This window comes from Pristiophorus japonicus, unplaced genomic scaffold, assembly GCF_044704955.1.
Source record: "Pristiophorus japonicus isolate sPriJap1 unplaced genomic scaffold, sPriJap1.hap1 HAP1_SCAFFOLD_525, whole genome shotgun sequence".
Taxonomy (NCBI): domain Eukaryota; kingdom Metazoa; phylum Chordata; class Chondrichthyes; family Pristiophoridae; genus Pristiophorus; species Pristiophorus japonicus.
Genome location: NW_027254432.1, coordinates 325,001 through 339,144, shown reverse-complemented (window position 1 = coordinate 339,144; position 14,144 = coordinate 325,001).

Here is a 14,144-nt window from a genome sequence, read left to right as displayed (position 1 = left end):
GTGCCTTGTAGATGGTGGAAAGGCTTTGGGGAGTCAGGAGGTGAGACACTCGTCGCAGAATACCCAGCCTCTGACCTGCTCTTGTTGCTACAGTATTTATGTGGCTGGTCCAGTTAAGTTTCTAGTCAATGGTGACCCCCAGGATGTTGATGGTGGGGGATTTGGCGATGGTAATGCCGTTGAATGTCAAGGGGAGGTGGTTAGATTCTCGCTTGTTGGAGATGGTCATTGCACTTGTGTGGCATGAATGTTACTTGCCACTTATCAGCCCAAGCCTGAATGACCTCCAGGTCTTCTTCAAAATAGCGCCATGGGGGATTACGTCCACCTGAAAGAGCACACAGGGCCTCGATTCAACGTCTCATCCCAATGACGGCACCTCCGGCAGTGCAGCGCTCCCTCAGCACTGCACTGAAGTGTCAGCCTAGATTTTGTGCTCAAGTCTCTGGAGTGGGGTTTCAACCCACAATCTTCTGACTCAGAGGCGAGGGTGCTGCCCACTGTGCTGACACTTGGATGGATCTTGTGGACCTGTCACACAACTTCATGGACTGGCCGCCCCAGCCCCCGTGAGCCTCTGGATGATTGACAGTCGGGGTCTGTGACCGTGCTCAGGATTACAAGTAAGGGCAACCCCACCGAACCCAGCGGAAAAGAGAAAACTTGTTCCCCAACACCAGTGCAGGTGGCCAAACCATAACCTCAGGAATCACCATGTACGGGCACAAAGGTTTCTGGTGCAAGGGACGTGTCCCCACAAAAACAACCCCCTTTCCAAGAAAAGTACCAGAGAGGAGGGAGAGACTGAAGAAATGAAGGTTGTTTAGGGATGACCATTGTGACGAAGGGTCATCGACCTGAAACATTAACTGTTTCTCTCTCAGATGCTGTCTGACCCGCTGAGATTTCCAGTATTCTGTTTTTAATTCAGATTCCAGCTTCCGCAGTGTTTTGTTTTTGAATTACAGATCAGTTAGCCTAACATTCGTTGTCGGTAAAGTACTCACGTCTATAATTAACAGTCGGGTGACTGACCATTTTCAGTAGATCAGAGAGAGCCAGCACGGATTTGTGAAAGGCAGGTCGTGCCTGACAAACCTGACTGAATCTTTTGAAGAAGTGACTAGAATCATAGAAAATAGGTGTAGGAGTAGGCCATTCAGCCCTTCGAACCTGCACCGCCATTCAATAAGATCATGGCTGATCATTCACCTCAGTACCCCTTTCCTGCTTTCTCTCCATACCCCTTCATTCCTTTAGCCGTAAGGGCCATATCCAACTCCCTCTTGAATATATCCAACGAACTGACAACAACAACTCTCTGTGGCAGGGTATTCCACAGGTTAACAACTCTCTGAGTGAAGAAGTTTCTCCTCATAGAAACATAGAAACATAGAAACATAGAAAATAGGTGCAGGAGTAGACCATTCGGTCCTTCTAGCCTGCACCGCCATTCAATGAGTTCATGGCTGAACATGTAACTTCAGTACCCCATTCCTGCTTTCTCACCATACCCCTTGATCCCCCTAGTAGTAAGGACTTCATCTAACTCCTTTTTGAATATATTTAGTGATTGGCCTCAACAACTTTCTGTGGTAGAGAATTCCACAGATTCACCACTCTCTGGGTGAAGAAATTCCTCCTCATCTCGGTCCTAAATGGCTTCCCCCTTATCCTTAGACTGTGACCCCTGGTTCTGGACTTCCCCAACATTGGGAACATTCTTCCTGCATCCAACCTGTCTAACCCCGTCAGAATTTTAAACGTTTCTATGAGGTCCCCTCTCATTCTTCTGAACTCCAGTGAATACAAGCCCAGTTGATCCAATCTTTCTTGATATGTCAGTCCCGCCATCCCGGGAATCAGTCTGGTGAACCTTCGCTGCACTCCCTCAATAGCAAGAATGTCCTTCCTCAGGTTAGGAGACCAAAACTGTACACAATACTCCAGGTGTGGCCTCACCAAGGCCCTGTACAATTGTAGCAACACCTCCCTGCCCTTGTACTCAAATCCCCTAGCTATGAAGGCCAACATGCCATTTGCTTTCTTAACCGCCTGCTGTACCTGCATGCCAACCTTCAATGACTGATGTACCATGACACCCAGGTCTCTTTGCACCTCCCCTTTTCCTAATCTGTCACCATTCAGATAATAGTCTGTCTCTCTGTTTTTACCACCAAAGTGGATAACCTCACATTTATCCACATTATACTTCATCTGCCATGCATTTGCCCACTCACCTAACCTATCCAAGTCGCTCTGCAGCCTCATAGCATCCTCCTCGCAGCTCACACTGCCACCCAACTTAGTGTCATCCGCAAATTTGGAGATACTACATTTAATCCCCTCGTCTAAATCATTAATGTACAGTGTAAACAGCTGGGGCCCCAGCACAGAACCTTGCGGTACCCCACTAGTCACTGCCTGCCATTCTGAAAAGTCCCCATTTACTCCTACTCTTTGCTTCCTGTCTGACAACCAGTTCTCAATCCATGTCAGCACACTACCCCCAATCCCATGTGCTTTAACTTTGCACATCAATCTCTTGTGTGGGACCTTGTCGAAAGCCTTCTGAAAGTCCAAATGTACCACATCAACTGGTTCTCCCTTGTCCACTCTACTGGAAACATCCTCAAAAAATTCCAGAAGATTTGTCAAGCATGATTTCCCTTTCACAAATCCATGCTGACTTGGACCTATCATATTACCTCTTTCCAAATGCACCGCTATGACATCCTTAATAATTGATTCCATCATTTTACCCACTACCGATGTCAGGCTGACCGGTCTATAATTCCCTGTTTTCTCTCTCCCTCCTTTTTTAAAAAGTGGGGTTACATTGGCTACCATCCACTCCATAGGAACTGATCCAGAGTCAATGGAATGTTGGAAAATGACTGTCAATGCATCCACTATTTCCAAGGCCACCTCCTTAAGTACTCTGGGATGCAGTCCATCAGGCCCTGGGGATTTATCGGCCTTCAATCCCATCAATTTCCCCAACACAATTTCCCGACTAATAAGGATTTCCCTCAGTTCCTCCTCCTTACTAGACCCTCCGACCCCTTTTATATCCGGAAGGTTGTTTGTGTCCTCCTCAGTGAATACCGAACCAAAGTACTTGTTCAATTGGTCCGCCATTTCTTTGTTCCCCGTTATGACTTCCCCTGATTCTGACTGCAGGGGACCTACGTTTGTCTTTACTAACCTTTTTCTCTTTACATATCTATAGAAACTTTTGCAATCCGTCTTAATGTTCCCTGCAAGCTTCTTCTCGTACTCCATTTTCCCTGCCCTAATCAAACCCTTTGTCTTCCTCTGCTGAGTTCTAAATTTCTCCCAGTCCCCGGGTTCGCTGCTATTTCTGGCCAATTTGTATGCCACTTCCTTGGCTTTAATGCTATCCCTGATTTCCCTTGATAGCCACGGTTGAGCCACCTTCCCTTTTTTATTTTTACGCCAGACAGGAATGTACAATTGTTGTAGTTCATCCATGCGGTCTCTAAATGTCTGCCATTGCCCATCCACAGTCAACCCCTTCAGTATCATTCGCCAATCTATCCTAGCCAATTCACGCCTCATACCTTCAAAGTTACCCTTCTTTAAGTTCTGGACCATGGTCTCTGAATTAACTGTTTCATTCTCCATCCTAATGCAGAATTCCACCATATTATGGTCACTCTTCCCCAAGGGGCCTCGCACAACGAGATTGCTAATTAATCCTCTCTCATTACACAACACCCAGTCTAAGATGGCCTCCCCCCTAGTTGGTTCCTCGACATATTGGTCTAAAAAACCATCCCTTATGCACTCCAGGAAATCCTCCTCCACCGTATTGCTTCCAGTTTGGTTAACCCAATCTATGTGCATATTAAAGTCACCCATTATAACTGCTGCACCTTTATTGCACGCAACCCTAATTTCCTGTTTGATGCCCTCCCCAACATCATCTCGGTCCTAAATGGCCTACTCCTTATCCTAAGACTGTGTCCCCTGGTTCTGGACTTCCCCAACATCGGGAACGTTCTTCCTGCATCTGACCTGTCCAGTCCCGTCAGAATTTTATATGTTTCTATGAGATCCCCGCTCATCCTTCTAAACTCCAGTGCATACAGGCCCAGTTGATCCAGTCTCTCCTCATATGTCAGTGCAGCCATCCAGGAATCAGTCTGGTGAATCTTCGCTGCACTCCCTCAATAGCAAAAATGTCCTTCCTCAGATTAGGAGACCTAAACTGAACACAATATTCCAGGCGAGGCCTCACCAAGGCCCTGTACAACTGCAGTAAGTCCTCCCTGCTCCTATACTAAAGTTGTGGATGTTATTTATATAGTCTTTGAGGCATTTGATAAAGTCCCTCATAACAAATTGTTAAGTAAGGTAGAAGCCCACTGAATTGAGGGAAAATTATTGACCAGATTCGGAAATGGACTGAGCGGCAGGAGACAGAGAGTAGAGATAATGGGTAGGTGCTCTAATTGGCAGGATGTGACGTCTGGTGTCCCGCAGGGATATGGACCAAAGGTGGATATATGGAGTTAGCTCACACATCAGCCATGATCTCATTGAATGGCAGAACAGGCTCGAGGGGCTAAATGGCCTCGTCCTGTTCCTATAAACTGTTTCCAGTGGCCGGAAGGTCGGTAAGACCTAGATTTAAGGTCATTGGGGAAGCCGCGCGGATTTTATTTTCAGCAACGAGTTGCTGTGATCTGGAATGTGCTGCCTGAAAGGTTCCTGGAAGCAGATTCAATCATAATGTTCAAAAGGGAATTGGATATATACTTGAAAAGGTGAAATTTTACAGGGCTATGGGGAAAGGGCAGGGGAGTAGGACTAATTGGATAGCTCAAGCAAAGAGGCATGAAAGGCCCAATGGCCTCCTCGTGTGCTGTCTGATTGTACAGGGGCATTCTAGACACGGGCCACACTACAAATGGCACCAGATTAAAGTCCACGCACTTACAGGCGTGAATGGTCGGCTAATGCTCCGTGACAGTGCACGCATGTTTAATGACTTGTGTCAACCGAAGTATTGTCCGGGGCAATGATACTTTGGGAAAGTCGAAGGCCGCAACGCCCAGGGTCAAGCCGAGAGGAGCCCAGCCCGTGAACGGTGACCTTTTGACCGGCCCAGGTAAGGATAGCACACCACACTGTAAGTTTTGGGTCAGCTGTCCTAATCATAGAAATTTGCAGCACAGAAGGAGGCCATTCGGCCCATTGTTTCTGTGCCGGCCGATCAAGAGCAATCCAGCCTAATCCCACTTTCCAGCTCTAGGTCCGTAGCCCTGTAGGTTACGGCACTTCAAGTGCACATGCAAGTATTTTTTAAATGTGGTGAGGGTTTCTGCCTCTATCTTCTGCATTTCAGGCGGTGAGTTCCAGACCTCCACAGCCGTCTGGTTTAAGAAATTTTCCCTCAAATCCCTCTAAACCTCCCCCAATTACTTTAAATCTATGCCCCCTGGTTGTTGACCCCTCTGCCAAGGGAAACAAATCCTTCCTATCCACTCTATCCAGGCCCCTCAATTTTATACACCTCAATCAGGTCTCCCTCAGCCACGTCTGTTCCAAAGAAAACAGACCCAGCCTCTCCAATCTTTCCTCATAGCCAAAATTCTCCAGTACAGGCAGCATTCTTGTAAATCTCCTCTGTACCCTTTCCAGTGCAATCACATCTTTCCTGTAATGTGGTGACCAGATCTGCACACAGTACTCCAGCTGTGGCCTAACCAGTGTTTTATACAGTTCAAGCATAATCTCCCCGCTCTTGTATTCCACGCATCGACTAATAAAGGCAAGTATTCCATGTGCCTCCTTAACCAGCTTATCCACCTACCTGCAACCTTCAGGGATCTGTGGACCTGCACTCCAAGGTCCCTTTGTTCCTCTACACTTCTCAGTGTCATACCATTTAATGTGTATTCCCTTGCCTTGTTAGCCCTCCCCAAATGCATTACCTCACACTTCTCCGGATTGAATTCCATTTGCCACTGTTCTGCCCACCTGACCAGTTCATTGATATCTTCCTGCAGTCCGCAGCTTTCTTCTTCATTATTAACCACACGGTCTATTTTAGTGTCATCTGCCAACTTTTTAATCATATCCCCAACATTCAAGTCTAGATCATTGATGTATACACAAAAAGCAAGGGACCATGCACCGAGCCCCGATGTCTCCATGTGTGGCTCGGGTTACAGTGTTTGTCAATCGCCCCCGGGAAGCACCTTGGACCGTTCTACTTCATTAAAGGCACTAGAGAAATGCAGCTTACTGTTGTTGGAACAACAGCAGCAGACAGGTGAGTATCGCCCGTCCCCCGGCCCCGCCCGCGCTCTCCCCAAGCCCCCTGCTCTCCCTGGTTCCCTCCCCCCCCCCCGGCCCCGGCCTCCCGGTACCTGCGGCTCCGCTCAGGCGGGGGCTCCGCTCCGGCGGTCAGGCAATCGGCGCAAAGCTCCGCTCCCACGGTGGGAGGACACCCCTCCCTCCACACACAGCGCCCCCGAGGCTGGAGGACCTCCCTCCACACACAGCGCCCCCCCCGTGGCGGGAGCACCTCCCTCCCTCCCCTCCACACACAGCGCCCTCCTTGGTGAAAGCACCTCCCTCCCTCCCTCCACACACAGCGCCCCCGAGGCTGGAGGACCTCCCTCCACACACAGCGCCCCCCCCGTGGCGGGAGCACCTCCCTCCCTCCCATCCACACACAGCGCCCTCCTTGGTGAAAGCACCTCCCTCCCTCCCTCCACACACAGCGCCCCCCCCACGGTGGGAGGACCTCCCGCCCTCCTCTACATACACAGCGCCCCCCCGCGGTGGGAGGACACCCCTCCCTCCCTCCACACACAGCGCCCCCCGTGGCGGGAGGACCCCTCCCTCCCTCCACACACAGCGCCTCCCGTGGCGGGAGGGCCAGGCCCGCCTCCCTCAACAAATTCACAATAACTACAAAACGTGCATTTATGTGGCGCCTTCAACACAGTGAAACATCCCAAGAAACTTCATAGAATTGTTATAAAATAAAATTTGATACCAAGAAAAATGAAAGAACGACTTGCATTTATATTGCGCCTTTCATGACCACCGGATGTCTCAAAGCACTTTACAGCCAATGAAGCACTCCTGCAGTGTAGTCACTGTTGTAATGTGGGAAACGCGGCAGCCAATATATGCACAGCAAGCTCCCACACATAGCAATGTGATAATGACCCAGATAATCTGTTTTTGTGATGTTGATTGAGGGATAAATATTGACCAGGACATCAGGGCTAACTCCCCTGCTCTTTTATGTTCACCTGAGAGAGCAATTTAACGTCTCATCTGAAAACACCGCACTGGAGTGTCAGCCTAGAGTTATGTGCTCAAGTCCATGGAGTGGGATTTGAACCCAAACCTTCTAACTCAGAAGCAAGTGTGCTGCTCACTGAGCCACAGCTGACACTAATAAGTGGAAATTAGGGCAGATAGATATTAAGGTGTCGTAAAGGAGGAGCGGGAGGTCGCGATGTGAAGGGATTTATGGGAATTCCAGAGCTCATAGCCTCGACATCGGAAGGCACTACTAAAATTGGGGAGGCTCAAGAGGCCAGAATTGGAGGAGCGCTGATACCTCGAAGGATTGAGGGAAATGTTCCCACTCATTTTTTGGGGTGCGTGGTCCTTTAACGGGCTGCAATGGTAACGATGCGGGAGCAGGATACAAAGCTGCTGCAGGTGATTCTCTGGCTACAATTAGATAAATAAGAATGGAACCAGGTTCAAAGTAAAAGGCGGTGGGGGCCCCTAAGTCTCAGAAACTGAAAATGGGAACAGAGCATTGACATCCTGCGATCGGTGCCTGGGACAATACATTGCTCAAAGTTGTCCATACGTGAAGGCAGAGTGTTTCGTCTGCAGGAAAAGTGGGCATCTTGCGAAGGCATGCTGACTGAAGGGTAAACCAGCTTTCAAAGCTATGAGTAGAAATCCCAAGAGACTACATAGCATGGAAGAAAAATAACAGGACAAGGAGGTGTTAGAGTTAAACGTCATCAGGAGCACAAGGTTAACAGAAGACGATTCGAAAAATATCATAATCCACATAGATGTTGCAGGATTCAAGATATCCATGGAAATCAACACTAGTGCATCTGTGAGTGTAGTACCGGAGTCGCTATACCTCGACAAATTGCGTGATTTCCCATTGGAGAAAGCCAAGATAGAGCTGCAAGGCTACTCGGGAGAGAACATTCCTGTGGTAAGTCGTATCACCGTACCGGTGAAATACAAGGATCAATTTCAGAGCTTGCCTCTCATAGTAGTGGCAGTAGACAAGCCTGCCTTATTAGGAAGAAACTGGTTGGGATCATTGAAGCTGGATTGAAGTGAGATTTTTCGTGTTGACACGAGATTTGTGTCAAAGGATGATGTCATCAAGAATTATCCGAAGGTGTTCTACAAAACGGGCAGTCCAATCCCAGGCTTCAAGTCGAGTGTCAGGGGACAGAAGGACGCTAGGTCGGGTCACTGCAACCACGTCCCGTACCATACTCAAGGAGAAAGTTGAGCAAGAACTCAAAAGACGAGAGACTGAGAACATTATCTCTAAGATAGATCGATGTAATTGGGCTACACCTATTGTTGTCAGATTTTCTCAAAACTGGATCTTACAAATGCCTACTTACAGCTTGAACTAAATGAGGAGTCCAAGTCATGTTTGACTATAAATACTCATCTAGGCCTATATCAATTTAATAGGCTACCATTGGACTGTCTTCCACCCCTGCCATATTCCAAGGGGTGATGAAACAGATTTTGCAAGGTATTGAAGGGGTAGTATGTTATTTAGATGACATACTAATTTCAGCATCAAATAGGTAAATTCATAATAACATATTGAATGAAGTCCTCAAATGGCTAGAGAAGCACAGAGTACAAGTGTCTGCTCGTAAGTGTGACTTATTTCAAAACTCAGTGGCGTACTTAGGATACAGAGTAGACAAAGATGGTTCACATCCAACCAAGGGAAAGCTGGATGCATTCAGAAATGCACCCACTCCCAGGAATGTCACTGAACTTCGATCATTTTTGGGTCTTTTGAACTATTATGGGAAGTTCCTACCAAATTTGGCTACAGTATTACATCAACTGAATAACCTATTTGAAAAAACAGGTCCATTGGAAGTGGTCAAAAGAATGCGATACAGCCAATTGGTGAAGAGCACCATGTTAGTTCACTATGACGTATCTCAGGAGATCAAACTAGCATGTGATGCCTCTTCGTATGGAGTTGAGGCAGTAATCTCTCATGTATTACGTGGTGGGGAGGAGAGATCAATTGCTTTTGCTTCACGCACTCTCAGTGCCAGTGAGAGTAATTATGCACAGATTGAAAGGGAAGCTTTGGCATTAATTTTTGGCGTCAAGAAGTTCCACAAATACTTGTATGGTCGTAAGTTTACCATCGTTACGGACCATAAGCCCCTAACATCAATCCTCCATCCAAAGTCCCCAGTTCCAACATTAGCTGCAGCCCGAATGCAGAGATGGGCTTTGATTTTGTCAGCATATACATATGATATTGAATACAGACGATCAGCTGATCACAGTAATGCTGATGCAATGTCTAGATTGCATTCCCCATCACTAGTTACACCCGATAGGGAAGAGGTGTTTTATTTTTCATACATTGATGAACTGCCAGTCACAGCTGAAGAGATTGGGAGGGCAACCAAATATGACCCAGTTATGTCAAAAGTGTATGAGTATATTGCAAATGGATGGCCAAACCAGGTAACAGACAAAGATACACATCCATTCTTCATAGAAACATAGAAAATAGATGCAGGAGTAGGCCATTCGGCTCTTTGAGCCTGCACCACCATTCAATAAGATCATGGCTGATCATTCCCTCAGTACTCCTTTCCTGCTTTCTCTCCATACCCCTTGATCCCTTTAGCCATATCAAACTCCCTCTTGAATATATCCAATGAACTGGCATCAACAACTCTCTGCGGCAGGGAATTCCACAAGTTAACAACTCTCTGAGTGAAGAAGTTTCTCCTCATCTCAGTCCTAAATGGCCTACCCCTTATCCTAAGACTGTGTCCCCTGGTTCTGGACTTCCCCATCATCGGGAACATTCTTCCCACATCTAACCTGTCCAGTCCCATCAGAATCTTGTAAGTTTCTATGAGATCCACTCTCATCCTTCTAAACTCCAGTGAATAAAGGCCCAGTTGATCCAGTCTCTCCTCATATGTCAGTCCCGCCATCCCGGGAATCAGTCTGGTGAACCTTCGCTGCACTCCCTCAAGAGCAAGAACGTGCTTCCTCAGATTAGGAGACCAAAACTGAACACAATATTCCAGGTGAGGCCTCACCAAGGCCCTATACAACTGCAGTAAGACCTCCCTGCTCCTATACTCAAATCCCCTAGCTATGAAGGCCAACATACCATTTGCCTTCTTCACCGCCTGCTATACCTGTATGCCAACTTTCAATGACTGATGAACCATGACACCCAGGTCTCGTTGCATCTCCCCTTTTCCTAATCTGCCACCATTCAGCTAATATTCTGCCTTCGTGTTTTTGCCCCCAAAGTGGATAACTTCACATTTATCCACATTATACTGCATCTGCCATGCATTTGCCCACTCACCTAATCTGTCCAAGTCACCCTGCAGCCTTTTAGCATCCTCCTCACAGCTCACACCGCCACCCAGCTTAATGTCATCTGCAAACTTGGAGATATTACACTCAATTCCTTCATCTACCCACTTCGAATGGCTCTCAATCACAATGAACAATTGTTGTCCTTCTAGCTCAGCAAAATCGATATATAGCCTTTGCCACACCCTGGGAGGCCATCTCCATGGCTGTAATGGTACTGGTGGTGGTTGCTTGCTTACCGATTGACATGTCATACACTGACTTACGATGTACTCTATATCTTTATCAAGACCTGGCCACCATAAATAACTGCGTGCAAAACTCTTGGTCAAGCACATTCCCAGGTGCTGGTCATCGATGTCTCCTAATAATTTGGACCTGAATTTATTTGCTATAACCACTCTTGCACCCACATGATATAATCTTTATCGACTTATAATTCATTCCTACAAATGAAGAATGGATGAATATCTTTGTCTGTTACCTGGATGCCTGTGGTACTGCAGCTAGTACTGTTTAATAAAGAGCAGGTCACCTGACCAGTAGGTCAGCAGATTCCGGATCCTGCAGCCATTTTACAGATTGTGTGTTGTGTGCTCTCCGAAGATATGACACCGCACCTCTGCTCTCACCCTTTCCCCTCCCTCTGAGAACCATGACAGGGTTCCCCTTGTCGTCACCTTTCACCCCACCAGCCTCCACGTTCAACGGATCATCCTCCGTCATTTCTACCACCTCCAGCATGATCCCACCACCAATCACATCTTCCCCTCCCCTCCCCTCTCAGCATTCCGAAGGGATCGCTACCTCTGCGACACCCTGGTCCATTCCGCAGTCACCCCAGCACCCACTCCCCTTCCCAAGGCACTTTCCCGTGCAAACACCTGCCCTTTCACCTCCTCCCTTCCCACTACCCAGGGCCCCAAATACTCCTTCCAGTTGAAACAGGGATTTACTTGTACTGCTTTCAATTCAGTATACTGTATTCGCTGCTCACGATGTGGTTACCTCTACATTGGGGAGACCAAGTGTAGATTGGGTGACCGCTTTGTGGAGCACCTCCGTTCAGTCCGTAAGTGTGACCCTGAGCTTCTGGTCGCCTGTCACTTTAATTCCCCACTCCACTCCCACTCTGACCTCTCCGTCCTCGGTCTCCTGCACTGTTCCAACGAAGCTCAACGCAAGCTCGAGGAACAGCACCTCATCTTTCGTTTAGACACTTTACAGCATTCTGGACTCAACATCGAGGTCAACAATTTGAGACCGTAACCACTGGCCATCTTTATTTCTTTGTTTCTGTTTTTCTCTCTGTCCCGCAGCAGCCGTTGATGACTCTGCCACCTCCATTTACACCCTATCCAGACCCATCGTTTGTTTCTTAGCTTGTCCCATTACCGTCTCCTTTTGCCTTGCACCATAATCCCTTTTGTCCCTTCATCTCTCCTGCCTCCCACCCAATCACAGACCTTCCCTTTTGTTCTTTCCGTCCCTCCCCCCTTTCCCAGCCCCAACACTTGCTTAAAAACTTTACATTTTCCCGTTCTGACGAAGGGTCGTCGACCCGAAACGCTAACTCTGTTTCTCTCTCTGCAGCTGCTGCCTGACCCGCTGAGATTTCCAGCATTTTCGTTTTTTATTTCAGATTCCAGCATCCGCAGAATTTTGCTTTTGTATGACGGATAGTTTACCTTTGTCACAGTCACGCAAGGATGTCTGAGAGCACTTTGAGTACTGATTGGAGGATCACACCTGGAGTCCCGGGACGGGAGGGGAGCAAGGGCACGGTGCTGGGTCTGCTCCAATCAGGAGGCAGCAGTGGATGGGGACACGGGGCTGGGGCCAATGGGAGCGGGCACAGGTGAGGGCCAATTGGAGCGGTAACGTGAGGCGGGGCCAATGGGAGCGGGCACAGGGGCAGGGCCAATGGGAGCAGTCACGGGAGGCGGGGCCAATGGGAGCGGGCACAGGGGCAGGGCCAATGGGAGCAGTCACGGGAGGCGGGGCCAATGGGAGCGGGCACAGGGGCAGGGCCAATGGCAGCGGACATGGGGGCGGGGCCAATGTGCATGGTGGGCGGTGCCTCCCCGGAGCTGAGAGGAGCACACGGCGGGAGCGGCAGGAGAGGGATAGAAAGGGAGGGTACGAGGGGCAGAGAGGGAGGGTGGGGAGAGAGGGATGGGGATAGAGAGAGAGGGAGGGGGAGCGAGGGAAGGGGATAGAGAAAGAAGGAGGGTGGGGAAGGCGGGAGGGGGAGATAGAGATGGACGGGATAGAGAGAGGGTGGGTGGGAGGGAGGGGGATAGAGAGAGAGATAGATGGATGGTGGGAGGGGGATAGAGGGGGAGGAAGAGGGAGGCAGGGGGAGCAAGAGATGGAGGGGGATATAGAGAGAGGAGGGAGGGCAATGGAGAGAGAGTGGGAGGGGGGGGGAAGGAGGGAGGACATCAGCATTGATTCTATAGACACAGAAGATGATAACAGTCTAAATATGTACTGTTGCAATAAAGATACTAATTTGACTGCAAATGTTTTGCAGGTCTCTGCTGGTTTTAAAGTAATTGATTGGTTTGGTGTAGTTTTCTGCATTTCTGGGAGACTTGACACGATGTTATAGTTGGGGTGGGATATTTTGGTGAAGCATAATTATTTATATTCTGTTTTGTGAACTGCCCTGAGGGCTGCTGCACTCCTGCAGTGGGTTTATCCAGATCCTGGACAACACCACTCACCATTCCCGTGCCTCGCTACAACTCTCTCTCTCTCTCTCACATGTGTATTCTTCTGGTTGTCGCCTCTCCAGCAAAGTATCCATTTTTTTATTTCTCTCTATCTCCGTGTGTACTTGTGATTCTCTTTCTCGCTTTCTCTCTCTATTTCTTTCTATCTCTCTCGTTCTCTCTGTATTTGAACCTCTCTCTCTAACCCTAATGTGGGGAGGTCCCAGGCTCCCACTAGTGGTGGGAGGGGGTACAACATGCCTCACGACCCCCGGGCGAGGGAGGGAGGGTTGGGTGGGCAGGGGTCTCGCCCCTGATTGCTGTACTATGAACCCTAGTGAACCATGTGTCTGCAGGAGGATATAGAATTCCATGGTATTTACAGGACAGAACAGACCATTTGGCCAAAATGGTCTATGCCAGTGTTGTATCATCATCATCATAGGCAGTCCCTCGGAATCGAGGAAGACTTGCTTCCACTCTTAGCATGAGTTCTTTTGTGGTTGTACAGTCCAATATGAGAACCATAATCCCTGTCACAGGTTGGACAGATAGTTATTGAGGGAAAGGGTGGGCAGGGAGCCTGGTTTGCTGCACGCTCCTTCCGCTGCCTGCGCTTGATTTCTGCATGCAGTGTTGTATTTGCATACTATGGATCTACTCTCTGTGTAGCCACTGTGTGGTTGCATAAGATGGAGACTTGCTTACCTGATGTACTATCAATAAGGTTTACACTGAGTATATACATGCTGGCACCACTGGAGGGTGCAACTG